Source organism: Silurus meridionalis, chromosome 1, assembly GCF_014805685.1.
Source record: "Silurus meridionalis isolate SWU-2019-XX chromosome 1, ASM1480568v1, whole genome shotgun sequence".
NCBI classification, from domain to species: domain Eukaryota; kingdom Metazoa; phylum Chordata; class Actinopteri; order Siluriformes; family Siluridae; genus Silurus; species Silurus meridionalis.
Window position 1 is genome coordinate 4300997 of NC_060884.1, and position 15359 is coordinate 4316355.

General features: G+C 45.0%; 1 protein-coding gene across 1 annotated transcript in view; it reads right to left on the reverse strand.

Annotated features, from left to right (window-relative positions):
• Window positions 1-8965, reverse strand: part of LOC124388458 (voltage-dependent T-type calcium channel subunit alpha-1I-like) — a 166612-nt gene extending 157647 nt beyond the window's left edge. The window contains 1 exon segment of the mRNA XM_046853083.1: window positions 8902-8965. The gene's annotated coding sequence lies outside the window, so the exon portion shown is untranslated.
• Between the last annotated feature and the right edge of the window lie 6394 nt (window positions 8966-15359).

Consider the following 15359-nt stretch of genomic DNA (forward strand, 5'->3'; position numbering starts at 1 on the left):
CAAAAATATTGGGACACCTGAATTTTTCAGCCATATGTGATTATTTCCAAAACTGTAACCACAAACTAACAATTGTATAGAACGTCTTCGGATGCAGAATCATTCAATTTTCCTTTGACTTGAACTAGAAGACCCGAACCTGTTCCAGCATTAAAATGTCCCTGTGCACAAAGCCAGCTCCATGAAATTTGCTTTCCATGTGTTGGTGTGAAAGATCTCCTGCTATAGAGCTCAACCCTGTTGAACATTTTTGGGATGATTGTGAACCCTGACTGCAACCCAGGCCTCCTCACCTAACCCTACATCACTACCTGATTTTACTAACAGCCCTGTGTCTGAATGAAATCTCACACAAATCTCCACAAAAACACTCCAAAATCTAGAGGAACATCTTCCTGGAAGAGGAGAGGGTATTATAAGAGCAAATGGGGACTAAATGTGGGATGGGACGTTTTTTTTTATAAGCAAGTCGATTTCTCGTCGCTAAACTATTTCTCAAGCGCGTTCTCTCATCTACGTGAATATGACGTATCGCAACACTACGGAGAGACCGAGACGTGTCCTGAGAGTCACATAGGATATACTGTAGATTAACATGGCAGAGGTAGAGCTGCATCTTTTTGGAAAACAGGAAAAGTTTGTGAAAGGGCCACTGTTATGCGCGGCACAGAGGCGGAAGCCGGAGTAACGGCAAACAGAGACTTTATTTGAACAAGGGCAGAGCCAACACAAAAACACCCGTGCAGTTCGGGATAATCCGGAAACGGAGCAGTTCAGATAACAAACATCCACGGTGCGTTATGGAGGAAGCGCGGCACGGAGGGAAGCGACGGGGAAGCGTCGGTAGTCCAAGGCGCGCGGGGGAAGCCGAACGCGCCGTGGAGTGAGCGAAGTCCGGGCGAAGAAGGCACGTTGCGGGAGAAGCACAAGCGAACACACACAGCATAATCCTGCAAGACCACGCACGAACGTACAATAACGGACCCGGAATGTGGGTGAGTGAGTGGTTTATATGGTGGCAGGAAATGAGAGGATAACGTGCTTCAGCTGTGTGCGATTTGCGCTGCGTGCTTGGGGCGCGCGGCAAAGGCAGCCTCTGAAGGAGGCGTGGCAGGCGGATTCCTGACACCACCCCCCCCCAAAGGGGCGGCACCGGACGCCCCCAAGCCGCCAACAGCCCGGTGGGCCCGGGCACTCGGAGGAGGGCCCCTCCAGTCCTCCAGGGTCGAAAGGGACCCGGACGGAACCGTCACGGAGCCAGGACGGAACACAGCCCCACGCGGAGGCCAGGAACGGGGCGAGGTCCTCGTTGCCGACTGGAGGCGGAGAGACGGCCATCACGGAGCCCTGGAGCGGAGCGACGGCCCCCACGGAGACCCGGAGCAGAGCGACGTCCCCGGCGGAGACAGGAGGCGGAGGGACGACCCCTGTGGAGACCCGGAGCGGAACGACGCCCTCGGCGGAGACAGGAGGCGGAGTGCTGCCCTCAGCGGAGCCCAGGAGCGGAGCCAGGCCCTCAGCGAAACCCGGCTGCTGAACGACCTCCCCTGCGGTGGTCTGGAGCTGAGAGGCGGTAGCCCTGGAGACCTGACATGGCCAGACGTCCCTGGCAGCAACCTGGAACGGACCGGCGTTACCCAGGAAGGACAGGAACGGGACCTCATCACCCACGGGGACCTGGAGTGGAGAGACAACCTCGGTGACTACTGGAAGCAGGGCATAGCTCTCGACGGGGCTTACCAGCTGGAAGGCCTTCTGGACGGAGCCGGAGATGGAGCGGCGTCCTGACCGAGTACAGCGGTTGAGTCGTGACCTCGTCAGGATTCGTCGGTGCGACGTCAACCTCCCTGGAGCTCAGGAGTGACCTGTCTTCGTCCAGGGAGCTTGGAGACAGGATGTCACCGTGAGAGGGGTCCCGAGGCGAGCCGTCACCTTGTGAGAGGCTGTGGGCGAGCCGCCGCCGGATGAAGCCAGGAGCAGCGGTTCGACATCCCTTTCGCAGTCCCGGAACTGAGGTGAGAGCTCTGGGACTCCCTTGGGAAGAGAGACGGTCTGTGACGTAGTTTCGCCTACGGAGTGCTCGTGGGCGAGCCGTCACTTGGGAGACTGTGGGGCGAGCTGTCGCCTTCGGATGTAGTCCGGGGCAGCGGCTCGACGTCCCTTTCGCAGTCTTGGAGTGGAGTTGAGAGCTCTGGGGAACGAGAGATGGCCTCGCCCTCAGGGAGACTGTGGGGCGAACCGTCGCCTTCGGTGGAGCCCGGGGGCAACGGGACGACTTCCCTTTCGCAGTCCAGGGACTGAGATGTGAGCTCTGGGGATCTCTTGGTGGAAGCGGAGCTCTGAGATATGGCATCGCTGTCTGGGAGACTGGGGGGCGAGCCGTAGCCTTCGGTGACGCCCGGGGGCGACGGGTCGACGTCCCTTTCGCAGCCTCTGAGACGAGTTGTGTGCTCCGGGACCCCTTTGGTTGAAGAGGTGCATGGGCTTGGAACCGAGCTCTCCTTGGGACTTGGGAGCACAGAGGAGCTTACGTCAGGAACCGGGAGCGGAGCCGCGTTCTCGTCCGGGACCTGGAGCAAAGGGGAGCTCTCTTCGGAGACCTGGAGCGTAACTGGGCTCTCTTCGGAGACCTGGAGCGGAACTGGGCTCTCTTCGGAGACCTGGAGCGGAGCTGGGCTCTCCTTGGGGACCTGGGACACAGCAAAGCCCTCCTGGAGGGCCAGGTACAGAGCCGAGCCCTCACGGAGGTCTTGGGACGGAGCCGAGCATTCATGGAGGTCTTGGGGCGGAACGGAGCTCTCCTCGGGACACAGAAGTGACCTGTCCTTGTCCAGGGAGCGTGGAGACAGGATGTCACCGTGAGAGGGGTCCTGAGGCGAGCCGCCACCGAGGGAGGAGCCCGGGAACGAGGCGTCGCTGTGGGAGGAGCTCGGAAGTGAGGCGTCGCCGTGGGAGGGGCTCTGTGACGTGACTTTGTCTTCAGAGTGCTCGTGGGGCGAGCCGTCACCTTTTAGGAGACTGTGGGCGAGCCGTCGCCTGCAGGTGAAGCCAGGGGCAGCGGTTCGACTTCCCTTTCGCAGTCTCGGAGCGGAGTGGAGAGCTCTGGAAAACGAGAGGTGGCATCGTCCTCAGGGAGACTGTGGGGCGAACCGTTGCCTTCGGTGGAGCCCGGGGGCAACGGGACGTCTTCCCTTTCGCAGTCTTGGAGGCGAGTTGTGCGCTCCAGGATCCCCTTGGATGCAGAGGTATGCTCGGGGACGCGTTGGCGTGGAACCGGGCTTTCCTTGGGAATCAGGAGCGGAGCAGAGTTCTCGTCAGGGTCCTGGAGCAAAGAGGAGCACTCTTGGCGGCCTAGGAGCGGAGAGGAGCTCGCCTGGAGACCCTGGGACAAAGCTGAGCTCTCGGGGACTCTCTGCGGCGGAACCGAGTTCTCGGGGACTCTCTGCGGCGGAACCGAGCTTTCGGGGACTCTCTGTGGCGGAACCGAGCTCTCGGGGACTCTCTGCGGCGGAACCGAGCTCTCGAGGACTCTCTGCGGCGGGACCGAGCTCTCGGGGACTCTCTGGAGCGGGACCGAGCTCTTGGGGACTCTCTGGAGCGGAACCGAGCTCTCGGGTTCGCTCATGGACAGAGAGGAACTCACGGGCTCGCTCCGGGACAGAGAGGAGCTCACGGGTTCGCTCAGGGGCAGAGAGGAGCTCACGGGTTCGCTCAGGGACAGAGAGGAGCTCGCTGGGTCGCTCAGGGACAGAGAGGAGCTGTCACGGAGGTCCTGGGAGGGGACAGAGCTCTCACGGAGGTCCTGGGACGGAACGGAGCTCTCACGGAGGTCCTGGGACAGAACGGAGCTCTCACGGGGGTCCTGGGACAGAACGGAGCTCTCTGTAGGATCCTGGAGCGGAAAGGAGCTCTCTTCGGAGACCTGGCGCGAGGCGGAGATCTCCGGGAAATCCTGGGACGGAGCCGGGCCTTCACGGAGGTCCGGGGCTGGAGCCGAGCCCTCACGGAGGTCCTGGGGCCGTACAGAGCTCTCCTCGGGACACGGGAATGGGGAGGAGCTCTCAGGGCCGTTCCGGAACGAAGAGGGGCACTCTGTAGACACCCGGTGCGGAACGGGGCTCTCCACAGGACCCTGGAGCGGAACGGAGTCGTCCCGGAGATTCTGGAGCAGAAGGGAGAGTTCCCGGAGGTCCTGCAGCGGGACAGAGCCGTCCTGGATGGCCTGGAGTACGGCAGTGATCCCCTGGAGAACCTGAGGCGGAGCGGACCTCCCCTGGAGGGCCTGCAGCAGGGCGGAGACCTCCTGGAAGCTCTGGCGCGGAACAGCGTTCTCGGGGCCAGGGGTGAGGAGATGGAGGTCAGCCGTGGTCATCCCAAGTTCCTTGGTGAGCAGTTGCAGGAACCGGGCGCAGGAGCGAAACTCTCCTCCAGTCGCATCCCACAACTCACTGGCAAGAGAGAGTGCTTCCCCAGTCAGTAGAGAGATGTGGAACGCGATCTTAGCACTCTCCGTAAGGAAGCTGGACGGATACGCCTCCATGTAACCTTCTACGCTCCGTAAAAACACGCTCCACTCAGCCCTGTTGCCGGAGAAGCGAGCCGGGAGTCCTATGACGTCATTTGGGGGCGTGGCGCTGCGGCGTGCCGAGCGGCTGCGAGCTTCCGGGTTTTCCCGGGGGCGGAACTTGGCTGCCGCTTGACCGAGGCTGAACGAACCCGACCTCCGAGACACGGCTCGCGCCGGGACCACGCCGTTAACCCGATCATGTCCTTTTCCCTTTTCTTTTTTTTTTTTTTTTTTTTTGTCCTTTTTTTTTCTTTGTCCGATATTCCTATTTCAGGGGGTCCGTTATTCTGTTATGCGCGGCACAGAGGCGGAAGCCGGAGTAACGGCAAACAGAGACTTTATTTGAACAAGGGCAGAGCCAACACAAAAACACCCGTGCAGTTCGGGATAATCCGGAAACGGAGCAGTTCAGATAATAAACATCCACGGTGCGTTATGGAGGAAGCGCGGCACGGAGGGAAGCGACGGGGAAGCGTCGGTAGTCCGAGGCGCTGGGGAAGCCGAACGCGCCGTGGAGTGAGCGAAGTCCGGGCGAAGAAGGCACGTTGCGGGAGAAGCACAAGCGCGAACACACACAGCATAATCCTGCAAGACCACGCACGAACGTACAATAACGGACCCGGAATGTGGGTGAGTGAGTGGTTTATATGGTGGCAGGAAATGAGAGGATAACGTGCTTCAGCTGTGTGCGATTTGCGCTGCGTGCTTGGGAGCGCGCAGCGGCAAAGGCAGCCTCTGAAGGAGGCGTGGCAGGCGGATTCCTGACAGCCACGTATTAGAAGTCAGAACCGAAGAGATAAACGCAAACTGTCCGTATTATATTGAATTGCATTGCATCATATTTTTTTAATTGCATTGAATCGCATTGTGTTGAATCAAATGGAAATCGGATCGCACTGCATCGTAATCGGGTGAATCACATCGCATCGGTAGCTGCTTCATATGTATCTTTAATGTTTCATATTGTTGGCTATGCATCGAGATGCGAATCGCTTCAGCCTCAGTTATAAAGATGCACAACCCTAGCCTGTATGTTTGTGTGTATATGTGTGTATATGTGTGTGTGTATTAGTTACTACCACATTAGCTCACTCATCTGTTATTCCATTTCCAGTCTATCCAATCAACCTTCTATCAAGTATTAAATGTCTCCTAAACAAAAGTGACACTTTCATTAAAAGCTGAAATTAATCAAGCGAGCATGTGACTCGCCCGATCTCATTACATTGACGCCATTAGCCAATCAGAAACCGAGGAAGCCGTGCTGTCAGCAGGAAGTCTTGCTGGCTTCATTTACCTGTAGCAGAAATTAGATTTGGATTGCAGGAGCAGCGGAGTAAAGTTGACAGCCTTGCATCCACACACACACACACACACACACACACACACACACACACAGGTAACCTCTACAGCGCACAGTTCATTGTTCAGCAGGAGGATGCACCAAGCAGTGATCACAACGATTCCAATTACTCATTTACAGTCCTTCTCCCACAATCCGTCCATCACTCTTTAACCCTTTTGTAAGAGATTTTTGTGTGTACAGAGGATTTATACACATATACTGTAAATGCACACAAAGTACATGTGCACAGAAAAAATGCACCAAAATGCAGGGAAAACCTCAAATTATGAGGTTAATATCGATGCTTCTGCTAGAGATGATGCATGCGGGAGGTGCAGCTGTGGCTACAGTGAAAGGAGACATGTTGAATTGTGTTCATTGTGTTTCTTGCTTTAGTAATGCATTCATTCTCACTGCATGAGATTCCTGTCTGTAATGCAGCGCTCTGTTATACTGTGTTTTTCTGTAATATTGATCGTTTATATAGCCATAATGTCATAATGAAAGTATTAAGTATTGGACTGACCCCTGAAGCCCTAGGTGTGAAATACTTTATATGGATGCATAAAAAAAGATTAATTTTTTTCAAATTTTTCATCAAATTGTTTGATATAATGTAATATAAACCCCGACACCTCGTCGTGTAATTTACTGGGAGATAAAAACGAAGAAACCACAAGTTTGATTTCTGCACTTCACTCCACTTAGACCTGCAGTTTAATACCCCCAAATATTTAATCCGGTCTTAAATATAACCTGAATTAATATTCTGCACCCTCCCATATTTGCTGTGCACAGACAGGATTACTCCGTCTAGCCGATATCACCTGTTTGCAGTGTTGGTGTGACAAGCCTGCGGTCTGTATGTCCTGTATAACACACTTACTCGCACACACAGCACACACACACACACACACACACACACACACACACACACACACACACACACACACACACACACACACAGGTGAAAATGAATCATGGGGAGTTTATAATAGCTAAGAGTTTTTGTGCTGATAAAGTAAGTCTCAGCACTGCTACGAATCCTCTTATTGTCAGACACACACATACACATACACACACCTAGAGAAAATCGCTCGGTGATCCCATCGCACTGCAGTGCGTTCACACACAATCCAGGCACTAAGGCAAAGATAGAGATGATGAAAAAGAGGGAGAAAAGATAACAAATAGAAGCATGACCACACACCCAGTGTTCACCCAGCGTTAATCCAGTGTTGACACTAGCACATGACGAGCAAGTCATTTATTTTTAATTTTTTATTAGATTTTTTTACTAAAAACTCATTATAGCTACCTTTTAAAATCACAATACTGAGAAACACCCACAAGATTAAATCACACCCACTAAACTGAGAAACACCCACAAGATTTAACCACACCTACAATACCAAGAAACACCTACAAAACTAAACCACTACCATACTACTGAGAAACACCCACAGGAATAGACATGCATTAAATCTTGGCCATGGTTCTCTGCTCAAGTACTTGAAAAAGATTTCCACTCAATTTGGAAGGAAGAAACTGAGATCAGAAGAGACATTTCTTTATCCATAGTGTCCTGATCCCTTGATTTCCTTCATCTCCAAAATGTAAGAATTTGTTCTTTTTTTTTTTTTTTTACATAAAACAGCTTTTTTCATTATTTTGACTTATCTTTTATTTGTGGCGCTCGTAGTATTCCACATTCTGCGTTCTGACTGTTACCTCCTAAACAGCATAAGACACAGAATGTTTGACCTGTTGCTGGGAAACGTTCCAACTTTTCTCTCCAGAATTGCTCAGCTTTCACCGCACATCGTTGGTGTTTGTGCTCGGACCCGACATCGCGCCCCCCCCGCGGCACACGCACCAGATGCGTTTCCCTTCATCATGACTCAGAGAACAAATGTAGCGCCTGGCAGAAAGTGATCCCGAAGTCTAGGAACAAGAAAGCGCCGGAAACTGCCAAAATTTGATGTCTTGGGTTTCCAGGATTAGAACGTCACAGTCTCTGACACTGACCTGGCCTATGTAAAACACACACACACACACACACACACACACACACACACACACACACTCCACTTGTTTGTTCTAGCTGCCAGTACAGTCTTATTCATGAAGCCAATATGGTCTGTTTGTGCCTCGTCTATTTCTACACAATCAAATGGCACTCCACACACACTCTTTCTTTTGGAACACACACCAAGCTGAAATTGCTACAGACTGCCTACTCTAGGGAACAAAACTATTCATCCAGCACCTGTCCCTCAGAACAGAGAGAGAGAGAGAGAGAGAGAGAGAGATTGTTAATGCGTAACTAACAAAAAAAAAAAACAATCAAAAATGCTGGAGGAAGAAACAGAGTGAAAAGAATAATAAAATAGCATGTCTATGTGTGTGGGTGTGGGTGTGTGTGTGTGTGTGTGTGTGTGTGGGCTGGAGGGTATATAATGGGGTGGGGACAGTGCTTTGTTACTATTCAGATGAAAGCGGTTACAGCCCTGAATGGAGCTGCCCTTTATGTCAAAGCTCACCGTCTACAAAGAATAAGATCTCTCCACGAAGCCCAAACACAATCAAACGGCCCGCTGCTACATAATAGCCATTTAGGATCATGGGTATGAACGAGAAAAAAAAATGTCTTCATCCAGACAAAATTGTTGCACCTAGCATTTTTGGCAGAAGATTCGCAAGAAATATGTATAAATTTCTCAAAAATTATATGCACAGTTCTTTCTCTTCCTTTCTCTATCTCCCTTGTACTTTCCCTCTTTTTGTTCTTCCGAGGTCATAGGACTGATACAACGATTACATATATACACTAAGGGGTCTTAGATAATTTGACAGAAAGTCCAACAATGTCCACAGCTTTGGAACTACAGGTATAGTCCAATGTCTTTTACTTTGCAAATCTAATACATTTAATACCCTGAATAATATGATAAAATACTTAAGAATGTATCCATAGAAATTAGCATACATGTAGAACAGGCAATAGTCAGGAGTTTAGCAAACAACAATATAATCACTGACAAATCCCAAAATTCAGACAATCAGAACAGCTGGCAAGACAAACAAATGTTCTTTGCATGTTTATATACTTGAGAGGCAGGACGTTGATGCTAGTAGACGTTCGAATGATAAAGGGATATTATAGAGCGACATCTGCTGGTGTGGAGGGGAAATGTCCAGTGCCAGAAAGCAGGATTCCAGTCGTAATCCTGTGCTACTGTTTGAGGATTTGTTTATCATACTTGTATCAATTAACCTTTCATTAATTGTTGAATATTATATATTTAAAATAGATATATAATATAAAATCAGAGGCATAAAATACATTTTCGTGGCAATGAGCATTCAACAATACGAGAACTTGAAACGAAACAAGATCAGAAATCAGGAATATGTAAAGCAAACAGGTGCAAAGAAGGCGGAAGATGCGTACGTCCTGGCAGCGTCCCAACGTATCATACAACATATAAACACTGCTATGTTTGCCTCCCGCACAAAGCTTATAAAGCAACACAGTCAAAGTAAAGACATCTGTGAATGAAAAACCATTGTGGACCATTGACCAGACATACATGAAGGGAAACAAACATGTGATACAGAACCAATAATGAGCCATTGGTTGCAAAACAGAAATAGAAAATGGAAACAGAAGCACATGACATTGAAGAATTAAATGTGGAAGTAGCAGTGTGGGCCTGAAGTCTGCACTTCTTCAGGACCGATAGCGATGTGCAAACTACGGCTAGACGCACTTTGCTGGAGACGTAGGAATCCATTTCGCATCTCATCTTTTGCATGAGTTATCCATTATAGGTTACAAATCAACACTCAAACAAATAAATAAAATTATGCTAGTACACCTATGTGACCTAAAAATCTCCTAGAGATGGAAAGAAGATGATCAGATGCAGAAGATACGCTAATATCGTTCTTTTATTCTTTACTTTTCTTCTTCTATTGGCTGATGAGGTCATTTCAAATGTAATGAATGCTGAATTCTGTGCAGAACAAAAACTCAACCTTGCGACTTTTACAGGAAGAACATTTGTCTTATTCCATTTATGTATCCCCCCCGCCCAACCCCCCCTTTATAATTCATATCATAGGCTGCTAAAGGATTCACAGAGTAAGAATTTGATTGAATGGCATAACAGACTCTTTTCTTGGATCTTAAATCTAAAATCAGGCTCTTGTATTGGCTCAGTTCTTAGTCTTTAATCAGAAGAGGTACATCTCATCAGCCTGCAAGCAGTGTTACAGAGAGGTGATATTACACAGCACGCCATGGATCAGCCTTTTTATGGCGCTGGCTTTAGGCTATGATTCGGGAGATATACGTCTGCGATTGCCTCTCATCTCCGTGAAGTGTTGCACTGTGGCGAATGTGTGGGTTCTGGGCAAAGTGTAATCATGTAGGCGGAAGAATATGTGTATCATCGCCCTGTCCCGAACAAGGCTTTTAACCCCTAACTGCTACAGAATCCCGGAATTGATTAACCCTCTACTGCATGTACAGGAAAAAAAATTCCTGTAACTCCTACCATACGTATACTGAGATAATGTGTCCCTCAGAGTTGCTCAGCTTATTACTGAATTTCCGAGGTCTTGTATTTAATATATGACATATTTTTCTTCAATTTCTTTTGCCTCATTTCATTTTATGTTTGAATTATTTACTTAAAAATACCCAAATGATCCCAGGCTGAGTAAAATGCATGATTTATTGTTTTGTAGATGAAAAACAAGTGATAAAATAACTATGCTTAAATTAATTTTTTAAGCTAAAAATCACATCTAGTGTATAGTTTCTTGGATGCGAAATATATGATGAGAAGAAAAATAAACCAAGAACAAAAGAAGGCAGATAAATAAAGAGTATAAACTATATATTAAATATCTAAAGATATACATGAGAAAAAAGTGTATATACAAGGATGCTTATGACAGTAAACAGTAAAAGATCAACCCATAATCAGTGGCTTCATCCAACATTCCAGAAGTTCCTCTGGACCACTCGGGCTTTTCAAAAGCAACAATAGAGTGACAGGAAATAAGAGTCCCACACATGTCCTCTTCTTCCAATGTTATGCGATGCAAAAAGTCTTCTGACGCTCATTTCTGAACAACAACAAATATTCCTACCCTGTGGTCTTCAGAATTGTGAGATCTCTGAATATGATGCTCTAGTTTCTGTTACAGTGTTCACCATTTAAGCAAATGGCTGCCAATAAAGCTTAGGATCGCTAGATTGGGAATATCGTGCACTTTTGAGCATTGATTAAATGTAGTATTGGGAGATTTTTTGATTATTACACATATTCTACATGCAGAAATTAAGAAATATTTAGAGTTCTCTGTGTTTCTTAGAAACAATTTGTACATTTTCTTCATTTTTTGCTTCTAGTCTTGGAATGAAGGAATGGAAATGAATGAATAGACTGGAATAAAGGAAACACACAAGTTTTACCTGAAATAAATAGTCCAGGCTAACAAGCTAACTTAGCTAGTCAGTGTTTGCAGGTTAGCTGATTAAATCGCTAGTATTAGTTTGATTCTTTGTCATAAGTAATCCAGTGTAAAAACTAGTTTACTGTTTAAAGATCAATGTTATGCAGAGAGAACTGCTAGCAAATTGGCTATTTAATATGAATTCTATGTAAAAATATTCTGTATAGATCAGTTTGATTAGCAAACGTAACTAGCAACTATTGCTAAAAATTGAAGTAGCTTGTATTTACTTCAGTGAGCTACAGATTCTTTGTCAATCAAAAGTCAGTTTTTACTCATTCGCTAGCTTTCGACTTAAAGGGAATTAGTGCTAGTTAAAATGAATGTTTTCTTTATGAAATAGCTAACTCAAGTCTAAAAATCTAGAAAATGTTGCATGTTTTCATATTATCTGAGATTTGCCATGGCAGCTTTTTACCATTGATAATAGTGACACTAAACAATGCATGTAGATGCTAGGAGCAGGTAACTGCTGGAATTTTAAATCACGGAAATAAAACCTTTACACAAAAATCGAAATGATTACGGGGAAGATTTTGTGCATCAGAACAGAAACTCGAAATACTGAGAATGCTAAGATGGAAGCATTTTGGAGGATATGAACCTAAAATGTTGGTATTGCTGGCATTAGGCATCTGTAGCATCGGAGAAATTGGTCAAATCAAATATATACAATTCCAGACTCAAAGAAAGTTTTAGGGTTTAGGTGTAAAAGTGCCGCAAACTAAAGATTGCAGTGATTAAAGTCGGATTTCGCACAATGTAAAACAAACTAAAAGGTGGTTAAGGCATTAGACTCTGGATCGAAAGGTCACAAGTTCACAAGTCCAACAAGGTCACAAGTCCAACACCACCAAGCTGCCACTGCTGGGCCCTTGAGCACGGCCCTTAACCCTTAAATATATAAATCACTCTGGATAAGGGGTCCGCCAAATGCCATAAATGTAAATTAAATTATAATAAAAATAACAAAACAGGAAAATGAGCAAATCAAAGACAATCACTTTGCAACAAACGAATGTTCTTTGCATGTTTATATACTTGAGTGCCAGGAAGTTGAATGCTAATGGATGTGTTCAAATTATAGAGTTTGCGACATCTGCTGGTGTGGAGGGGAAATGTCCCGTGGTAGGAAGCAGGTGTCCAGCTCTGCTCCTGTGGTACACTTTCAAAATGTGCTTTTTATACTGTTATTAATCAACCTTTCATAAATTCTTAAATATTATATATTATATATAAATATTAAATATATGTAAAAAAACAGCATCTGACTACTTGTCTTGGCTTCAGAATCTTAGGTTTGAAAAAAAACATTCAAGCTTCACTGCAAATAAGGAAACACAAACAGTACTGAACAGTAAACAGTGCATTAGTACAGACATTTATTCAGTGTTGAAATCAGTGATCCGTCAAATGATCCAACACGAGATGCGAATGTATTGTGCGGTTTAAGGGCTGATCGTTCACTGTTGTAAGCGCGTGAGAACTTTATAATCAGGGTAATGAAGCGAGTCGGAAGAAAAGGATCGGTTCGTGCGTTTGTGCAGCGGGGCCATTATTAATACAAAGACACACCAGGAAGTGAGAATTTGGAAAGAGACAATGGCAGCACCTGCACCTGTACTTTGTTTCAATGAGCTCATCTGCTGGCAAGCCTCTAGCTGGATTTCCACCAACACTCTCACCACGAGAAAGAATGCCAAAACATGTTTTATTTCTGAAGTTGATTTTGCTTCCATTTGGACACAACGTTTGTGGACACCTGACCATAAGATTTGTATGTGTTGTTTTGGAAAATCCCATTCTTGTCCATCTAGTCCCTATTTTTCTGTTATATTTACCACCACTATTCTGGGAAGATGTTCCAGTACATTTTTGGTGTACATTCAGCCACAAACACATAATCAGCTACTGATGTAGAGTGAGGAGGTTCGTCCCAAAGGTTTGCATTAGGGTTGAGGTCTGATCTCTATCACAGGCCACTCAAAATCTACTCCATATCTCCATAGAGCTGGAATTGTGCATTTTCACTTTGGAAGAGGTTTGGGTCTCCTAGTTTAAGAGAAAGGAAATTTCATGCTACCACATCCACAGATTTTCTGTATGCCGCTGACATTGTGGGAACAGTTTGGGGAAGAAACTATATATATGACTGGAAAGGTCAGGTGTCCCAATGCATTTGTGTGTAAAACATCATGTATCAAGAAGTTCAAATTAAAATTTGAACCACAAGTTGCTATTAATGCATTTGTTCAAACAGGTTTCCATAGCAACATTTCTATAGTAACAGCTACTTCTGATAGACTTGTATGGTGGATGTGTCAATCTAAACCTAATAATAAATCAAGAAACGTTGAAATCATTTTTGTGCTTTTTCAAGTAATATTTCTGGGAAAGTCTTCAGGATGGAGAATTTCTGGGTAACATGAGAAGCTGCAAGTTTTTCTTGTTGCACATGATAACAGATATTGACGCATTTTCTTCCCGTCGAATGAAACTATATACTATAAATATTTAATTATTTAATACATTGGAAGAAAAATACTTTTCTGGTGCTGATATATACTCTATATTCTATATATCTGTCATATTTATATTCTATATTTTAAGAAAACAGACCACAATTGACCTCTAGGGTTTTTTTTTTACTTTTCCAACATTAACTTGTTCATTTATTGTTGAGCATGTACAAAAATAAGAAAAACAAACAAATAAACAAATATAAACCAAGGCACGAATGCATAATAAGGATTCAGACCCAATACTGATCTAATATTTATGTTTATAATGTTCAAACAATAATTGTTATAAATATGACAGCAATTAATATTTATTTATTAATTATAATTTGAGACTTTGAGGTTTTAAAGTTAGCATAAATAAATAAATAAATAAATAAATAAATAAATAAATAAATAAATAAAATGCTTAGTTAAAAAAAAATGAAAAAATATTATTAAAAAATATTATTTTTATATATTGTCTATTTTCTAATGAATTTGTTTACTCATGTCAACTTTAAAGCTTTCAATTTATTCATTTGTATTAATTGCTGTCATATGTATAAGATAACAAATAATCAAAGCAAAAAGAAAATATAAATAAAATTAAAAGATATATTTATTTATTTATTTACCATTAAAACCTTGTCTCACATTTTAATTAATTAATAAGTATTTATAATAATAATATTATTAAAAATAATAATAATAATAATAATATTAATATTAATATTAATAATAATAATAATAATAATAATAATAATAATAATGATAATACGGTGGTGGCTCAATGTAAAGGCTAGTCAGGGGTTGCCAAAGTTGGGCGCTTGAGTTGGGCCCTGCCTACTCTATGGGTGCTGTATCATGACGAACCCTGCGCTCTGACCCCAGCGTCCTCACAAGCTAGCATTTAAGAAAAACAGAATTTCACTGTGCTGCAGTGAAAATAAAGGCTTTTCTTTCCTCTTTCTTTCGTTCTTTGTAATACAATATAATATATAATTAAAAATAAATCAATGCAGGGCTTCAATATTCCATCCTCTGCCACCTTGGGCTCAAAATCTGTATATCTATGGGTGAGACATGAAATCATCAGGCGAAGCAGCTGCCTCGTCGTAAGATGTTGGTTAATTAAATCTGCATACTGGTATTTTGATTGAATAATGAGGCCTAATGAACACCTGCTAGTGTGACCTCGTCCATGCTGACGGTGTCACCTCTATAAAACATGAAACACATATTGCATGCATCCAAACAGAATGGCTGAGAAAAAAATAAAACTGTTTGGAAATCAAAGAAATACTAATTATTGTAAAAAATCGAGGTACTTTCGAACGGACTGAGGCAGAGGATCTCAGAAGTATCCGAACAGAGGTGTTAATGTCTGTGCAGCTTCGATTCGCAGGAAATGTATGTA